This window comes from Equus przewalskii, chromosome 12, assembly GCF_037783145.1.
Source record: "Equus przewalskii isolate Varuska chromosome 12, EquPr2, whole genome shotgun sequence".
NCBI classification, from domain to species: domain Eukaryota; kingdom Metazoa; phylum Chordata; class Mammalia; order Perissodactyla; family Equidae; genus Equus; species Equus przewalskii.
Genome location: NC_091842.1, coordinates 12,513,605 through 12,522,147, shown reverse-complemented (window position 1 = coordinate 12,522,147; position 8,543 = coordinate 12,513,605). Strand labels below are relative to the sequence as shown.

At 38.3% G+C, this 8,543-nt stretch overlaps 1 pseudogene; it reads right to left on the bottom strand.

Annotated features, from left to right (window-relative positions):
• Positions 1-553: 553 nt before the first annotated feature.
• Positions 554-1,473, bottom strand: LOC139074965 (olfactory receptor 5AS1-like; annotated as a pseudogene).
• Between the last annotated feature and the right edge of the window lie 7,070 nt (positions 1,474-8,543).

The following is an 8,543-nucleotide window of genomic DNA, read 5'->3' as shown; positions in this document are numbered from 1 at the left end:
GGAATCTATACTTATTTTCCCCAAAACAGAAAACTACAGTTACTTATCCACCTCTCCATCCATTCATCCATCCATCCATCCAATCGATTCATCCATTACACGCACATGTAATGAGGATATGCCATACAAGGTACTTTATCGATGTTGGAAAAATAAGCCAAGATACATATTTCCTGCTGCCAAGGAGCTTCTAATATGGATGGGGTGATAGACAATCAACAAATGGCTTCAATACAACATGATGAAAAATATAATGAATCAATGTACAAAGTATTTTGTGAAAAATAATTGGAGAGCAGTTATTACTGTTTATTTTAATTCAGGAATGTTTCACAGAGTAGAGAAATTTTGGAAAAAACATTTTTATAAGAGAATACAAAAGCATTTTAAACTACTGAGGATAAAACGTTATCTTTATTTATGGAAAAAAGATGATAAATTTAAAATAGTTGACATATAAGGTATTCATGACATAATGCTGATGATGAGAATGGTAGGGCAGTCTATGCTTTGAATTTTCTTAAACGACTTAAATTCTTATTTATTTGAAAGTCTAGTTTCTTCCTAATAGCTTTTTGAGGACATTTTTTACATCCTTGTCTCTTAAGCTGTAGATTATTGTGGAAACATGGGAAAGACAACAGTATAAAACACTGCAACTTCTCAGTGTCTAGGGAATAGCTGGTGGTGGGATGTAAGTACACAACCAAGAGTGTTCCATAGAATAGGGTGACTGCTATGAGATGGGAAGCACAGGTGGAGAATGTTTTGCTTCTGCCACCTGAGGACTTGATGCTCAAAACAGTGATAAGGACACAGAAATAAAGATAAATACGACCACAAAAGTGTTGATCTGGATGAAGCCACACAAGGCAAAGAGCAGAAGCTTGTTGATATGGTGTCTGCACACGATAAAGCCAGGAGAGGTGGAATATCACAAAAGAAATCATTGATAATATTGGAGCCACAAACTGGCAGCCTGAATGTGAGGCAGACATGTACCATCGAAGTCAGACTTCTACTGAAGCGTATCAACACACTGAAGCAGGTACAGATTCTCCTAGACATAAGTGTAGATTAGAGCAATGGGTTACAGGTGTTTGCATAGCAGTCGTATACTATTGCTGCCAGGCTAAGGCACTCAGCATCAGGAAAACAACTAAAGAAAAACATCTGTAGTTCACAGCCGTAGGGAGAGATGCTTTTCCTGGATGCTAAGAAATTCATCAGCATTTTAGGGGCCATTATTACAGAATAGCTGATGTCTAAGAAAGACAAGTTGCTCAGAAAGTAGTACATGGGGGTTTGAAGGTTTGAACTGATATCAACTAGGATTATTAAACCCATATTCCCCACCACGGTTAGTGTATATACTATGAGAAATACCAAGAATAATGGGACTCTGAGAGGTATCTACCTCTGTGGATCAACAAGTAGGAACTCAGTTGGCATGGTATAATTACTCTCCAACATCTTCTGGGTTTTCTTGTTTTTCTCATCTGAAATAGACATTATCAGAACATGCGAGTTGACTTGAGTGATCAGTGAACCAAGAATATCTTTATTTTCCCTTCTAAGAAAATAAATAGGACAATAATTCTGTTATAGCATTTTTATGACATATTTGGTTTGTGTTCTTTTTTGCCATTTTCTTTAAAAGAGGTAACTAAAAATCTTTATTGATAGCAGAAGGTGTTTTCAGAGGTGGTGCTCTGAGATGTAGGAACTCTTTAGAAGCTGTGCACATTAAGAAATGCCATTAGTTCCTTTTAAGCTGAAGGGAGTAAATGTGGCTCGCTTTATAAGAGCTGGTAGAATCACGAGGATTGATAGAGTTTTAGAGCAAAGCTCTATTTTCCAGCCCTCAAATCATATTCCTTCATGTAAAGGGAAGTAAAGTTGAGAAAAATTCTAGGGAAAAAACTATCCACAGGTAAAGTAGATAATACCACAGAAGAATATCTGGTCTTGGGAGGTAGTTTTCCTTAACAGTTAAAGCACAGTACTTACGTAAGAGATGATTAGTTAAAATCTCAGACTCAGCTTACTGGTTATGTGACCTTGAGAAAGTTATTTAACCACTCTGTGATCAGTAGAGGAATAAAAAAGTATATATTTGTTAAACATTTATGTAACTGATACAAAATAAACAGTATTATGAATATTTATTAAATAAAATTTAAAGCAGATAAATTGACCTTTTTGTTTCTTTTAATTGCTAACTCAATAGCTTGAAATAACCAGATAGCTTTCTCAAAATTCATCTTATCTTTGGCATGATGGATACATGATCTGTGCTCTCTTATAAAGAAAAGTCACTCTGTGTTAGTTTAAGTGTGTCTTCTATGCGAATGCTTTGTTTGGCAGCAGGACACCTTTTACACACGACCGATAATTATTGCTTTTCTCTCTGTAGGTTTCTGTCTCTTTCTTACCTCTGAGGTAAAACAATGACTGGTGTGAGGGCCAGAAACATTAACTGTTTTGAAGAACAACTCTGTCTTATGAATGAACTTCTAAACTGGGGCTATATGGGAAAATACAATATATATAGCCAGAATGAGAAATAATGAAAGAAAAATAACCAAGATGGGTGCAAATAAAAAAATAAATTATAGTGGGATGAAATATTCAGCAGGAAGTTAAAGATCTGTAATGTTAGAAGTGGCTTAAGTGAGTAACAATACAGTGAGTAATAGGCAGATAACTAATGGCAATCTGTTCTCTCTGCCATGCCTGGTAACCTCAGAATTTCCTCTCCTGCAACAAAATGACATGCCACCTGCGAGATGCACTAAGAAGAAGTCAGTTTTCTTTGGGAATCAGATCATTAAAGAAAGAATTTGGGAAAAGATGGAAGGTGGGTGTCTGAAACTATAGTGAGGGAACCCAAACCCTTAAGAGAGAAAAAAAGCTGACGTGTCCGTGCTGGGCAAATGTCATTTCTAAGCTTTATATAATATTCAAATTCTCACTCAAATCTTTTCCTTTTTTCTTCTTTTTTCTGAAATAGTGATTAAAAGCAAATTCAGTGAGTTAAAGAATCTAATTAATTTGCTGTATATACGTACTATATTGAACTTTAAACAAGGAGTTTGTACAGATTCAATGGTTAAATAATCAATTCAGCAATCATTAAAAGGGTTTCCCTAAGTCATTTTCATCAAACCTCTAACTAAAGAGTTAACACTAAAGAATTAACAAATACCAAAAGTATACCAAATTTAGGGAGTTCTATGTCATCTGTTCCTGAAGAGTATATCTAGCAAGGTATTACTATCAGTATCAGCCTTTTGATTCTAAGAGTTAACATTCTACACTGAGACTTCCAGATCATCATGTTTGCCTACTTTTTGGGCTTAATTTAGTATCACTGGTACAGAAGAAGTCAAAGCAAGGAAGAGTAGTAAAAAAGTAAGTTACTGTGGGGGGCTGGCCCCGTGGCCGAGTGGTTGAGTTTGCGCGCTCCGCTGCAGGCGGCCCAGTGTTTTGTTGGTTCGAATCCTGGGCGCGGACATGGCACTGCTCATCGGACCACGCTGAGGCAGCGTCCCACATGCCGCAACTAGAAGAACCCACAACGAAGAATACACAGCTATGTACCGGGGGGCTTTGGGGAGAAAAAGGAAAAAATAAAATCTTTAAAAAAAAAAAAATAAGTTACTGTGTGGAGAGCTTGGATGTAATTCTAGTTTTACTACTACAAATCATTTCATCTTTATGCCATTGTATGCTCATTTACAAAATCAGATCTACTCTACTTAGTACATAGAATTGTCATCTAAGGCAAGTGAAACTGGGCATAGTCAAGAGTTTCATAATTGTTTAGTAAACTTTTAAATTTGTTTAGAGATTATTGATAGAAATTGTTAAACTCAGACAATTTTATCAAAAGGTGCTTTCTTTCTTCACTGGAAACAAATGAATAGTGTGGGGACCTGAAATTGGCCACCCCAAGATATGTCTCTTTGGCATCAGGATTATTTGAGGCTGATTGCTTTTGATAAACTGGGACAGGGAAGGAGGCTCTGAGGAATGGAACTTGCCCTTCCTTAGGACACATTTACATTTGTAAGGTAAATCTCTATCTGTAAAAGGTGCCTCCCTCTCTGTACCAGGAAGAAGAAAGGCGATGACCTTCTCTCTAGAAAGTCTTAATCAATACCAAAGGCAAGGACTTAAATCTGCATTTTATTGTGCTTCTCTGGTAACCTCCTGTAACTGACTTCCCTCCCCCTCCCAACGTTGGCATTTCTTTAAGGATTAAGCATCTTTCCTTAGACTAGGAACTGATTGTTGCGCTCACCTGTGACCGCCCAGCTCCAGATGATAGACTTGCCTCCTGCTATGCCCACCGAGATAGCAGACCACTACCTGCTGTGTCCATCAAGTGCTGTGCTGACAGGGCAATCTTGTGACTATTGTGGGAGGGACGTTTCAGTCACATTTAAAGCACCCTGTTTGGGGGTATATAACCACTATGTGCACCCCACTTCTTTGGGTGCCCTTTCTTCCTTTGGGAAGAAAGGCCCCGGGCCATGGTTCCTCATAAAGCTTTGTTTAATTTTCTCTTGCTATTCTGTTTCATGTGAATTTAATTCGTTCTCCAGCCAGACGAACCCACATTTGGGAAGAGGTAATGTCTTCCTCCCTTACAATAGACATGTAAAAATTAAAAACCACACAAACTCTCAGCAAACAGAAGTGAAAAATAACCACCACCACCACCACAACAACAAAGGGAAACTATAAGTTTTCTTGTCCTTGAACAGTTTTCGTCTGGGTTTTCTGGAACTAGAGCCCTGTTATCTTCTTGTATAATACCTACTCATCTGCATTAATGATGATGACAATGATGCTGAAAGCAGCCAATAATTGCTAAAACAGAGAGTGGGCTAAGATATTTTCTAAGCATTTGACATGCATTATTTTGTTCAATCCTCATATTATCTCATGAGATGGATATTATTTCTGTTGTTACAGATGATAAACTAAAGCACAGAGATGTAGTTAAATTGCCCAAATATATTTAAACAGATTCCAGTTCTCACTTATTAACCAAAATACTATGGTGTGTAGGGGAGGAAGACATTCCTCTAGCTTCTGGGTCCTTCTGGCCAGGCTACAAATTAAATTCACATGAAACAGAATAACAGGAGAAAATTAAACAAATCTGTATAACATGTATACATGGGAGAGACCCAGTAAAACTGAGTAACTTGCCAAAATGCAGAGAGCCTCATCTTAAATACCATTGTGGGGACCTGGAATTGGCCACCCCAAGATATGTCTCTTTGGCATCAGGATTATTTGAGGTTGATTGCTTTTGATAAACTGGGACAGGGAAGGAGGAATGGAACTTGCCCTTTGTTAGGACACCTTTACACTTGTAAGGTAAATCTCTATCTGTAAAAGGTGCCTCCCTCTCTGTACCAGGAAGAAGAAAGGAGATGACCTTCTCTCAAAAAACTCTTAATCAATACCAAAGGCAAGGACTTAAATCTGCATTTTATTGTGCTGGTCTGGTAACCTCCTGTAACTGACTTCCCTCCCCCTCCCAACTTTGGCATTTCTTTAAGGATTAAGTATCTTTCCTTAGGCTAGGAACTGATTGCTGAGCTCACCTGTGACCGCCCAGCTCCAGACAATAGACTTGCCTCCTGCTACGCCCTCTGAGACAGCAGACCACTACCTGCTGTGTCCATCAAGCACTGTGCTGACAGGGCAATCTTGTGACTATTGTGAGAGGAACATTTCAATCACATGTGAAACACCCCATTTGGGGGTATATAACCACTCTGTGCACCCCACTTCTTCAGTGCCCTTTCTTCCTTCAGGAAGAAAGCCCCAGGCCATGGTTCCTCATAAAGCTTTGTTTAATTTTCTCTTGCTATTCTGTCTCATGTGAATTTAATTCGTTCTCCGGCCAGACGAACCCCCATTTGGGGAGAGGAAATGTCTTCCTCCCCTACAGCATCTTCAGCTACAAGGGGGGCTGTGGGGGTGGGAGAGTCAGTTATGGGAGATTACCAGAAAAGCACAGTAAACAAGAGTAACGTTATGATTCAGATTTAAGTCCTTGACTTCTGCATTGATAAGAGTTTCTAGACATAAGGTCATCCCTCCTTCCTCCTTGTACAGAGAGGGAGACACCTTTACAGATGGAGATTTCCCTTACAAATGTAAATGTCTATTAACAAAGGGTAACTTCTACTTTTCAGAGTTTCTCTCATGTCTTCAGTTTTTAAAAGTAGCCAGCCCAAAATAATCCTCATGTCAAAGAGATACATCTTGGGGTGGCCAATTCCAATCCCCTACAGCTGCCTCTAGATGTTGAAATATTTTCTACCATTGTAGAAATTTTATGTTTTATATTTAAATATAGAATGTTAATGCTGGAGAGGACTTCAACAATTATCTAATCCAAATCCTTATTTTTCAGACGGAGTGACTAAGTCACATTCATGTGATTATCCAGCAAGTGAAGTGGTGCTGTGCTGTAGTGGTTAAACACACAGGACTCAGAGTTAGGCAGGATTGACTTTAACCTCACATGTGACATCTAATGTTCTACAAGTCATTGAACTTCTCTGTGCCTAAGTTTCTTTGTTTTGTTTAATTAGCATGATAATATATGACAAGGTTGAATCCAGGATTAAACTAGATAACATAGCACTGTTTACAGGGCTTGTTATATTACAGATGCATAAAAATGTATCCTTTATTATCTATTATTGCTATTAATGCCATTATGATTACTGAGTAATTCAATATCTAATTTCAAAATCCTGAGTTTCCTGATTTTATATTTATAATTATAGGAACACACACAAAGTAGTCATACTGTATGTGAAAGTGTGCATGTGCTCATAGAAACTGAGGTTTGGCTCCCTGAGGAGTTTTACTTAATTTAGCTTACTATATTAATTAGATCATTGCATTTCCCAAAAATCCAAAATAGGCACAGTCAGCTTTCCCTTCATGGTGATAAAGAACACAAATGGGGTCTGGCCCAGTGGTGTAGTGGTTAAGTTTGCAGGTTCCACTTTGGCTGCCCAGCGTTCATTGGTTCGGATCCCGGGTATGGACATGGCATTGCTTGGCAAGCCATGCTGTGGCAGGTGTCCCACATACAAAGTGGAGGAAGATGGGCACGGATGTTAGCTCAGGGCCAGTCTTCCTCAGCAAAAAGAGGAGGATTGGCAGCAGATGTTAGCTCAGGGCTAATCTACCTCAAAAAAAAAAAAAAAGAACAGAAGTGAATCAGGCAGTAATTTTTGGAAAATGCTTGAGCAAGGTAAGGTCAGATTTCTGCCCCCATCATCTGCCACCCATTCTCCCAGCCCACTGACAAGAGATTTTCCCGTATTGAAGTATATGGGGTAACTATTCGGGTTCAAAACTAGTTCGGCTTGAACTAAAAAGCCTGACTTATGGCCTATCAACATACAGTGTACATATCTGCTCGACTATTAAAGTAAAGAATGTGCTTTCTTAAGATAAGAATGCCTATTTCCCCTCGTGTGCCCTGTTGGTAACACAATCCTGGTAATGCCCTTTCCTGATATCACAGTCATGTTGACCTGCTAATTTGCAAATGAATGCCTCTTTGAATTTTGATAAAAATGTATCCTTGTGTGTGTTTAATTGATGTTCTTTGTTCTAAAAAGATATAAGACTGTACTGAAAACCATGCTTCTCCAGAACACTTTCTAAGGCCTTCCCAGGTTAGAATCCTCACTCTGGCTCAAGTGAAACTCACCTTATTTCTTTTATCTATAGAATGGTTACTGATTATTTTACATTGACACCACAGACAAACACAAACTAAGAGAACCCACAAAGAGTCAGTGGAGAGACATCTTATCTAAGGTCAGTCCCTTCTGTGTTGCCTTCACAGCAGACCTTCTGTGGCTGCTTTAGGGCATTGATCACCTGCCCTTCACGCCATCTAGAATTGTGAACTAGAGAATTTACTATGTACAGAGGCTGACAACATTTCTCTCCGGATTTCACAAATATGTCTTAAAAGGGATGAGTATTTATCTTCTAGTCTGTGACAAGTGGGACAATACCCCAGGATAATCCCCAACCCCAAGAGGCAATTACTTTCTTTCCAGTGACATTGCTTGAATGATGTTTTAAATGACAAAAATTAATAATGGTAACATAATGGACTATAATGTAGCCAGTTACCACAGAACACATGGCTCCATTACTTGGAGATCTTTGATTAAAAACCAACAATAAAAATAAAAATCTCTTAATTGTACATCACTAAAAAAAATTTCTCCTGTAAATACTATGATTTGTATCTGATACTTAAAGAGACTTTAAAGCATTTAGTTCTAGGAGGCAATTCTAAAGCACGAGCTCAAAACTATTGAGAAAAATCCAGAAACCCTAATTTTTGCTGTTTCTCAATTATCTGAATTACTATAAGGAAATATGTCCTGAATGATAAAAGTAAGATGCAAGAGTAAGAGTTTATGATTCAGGCAATCTGGATTTGAACATTACTTCTGTCATTTCACAGCTATGAG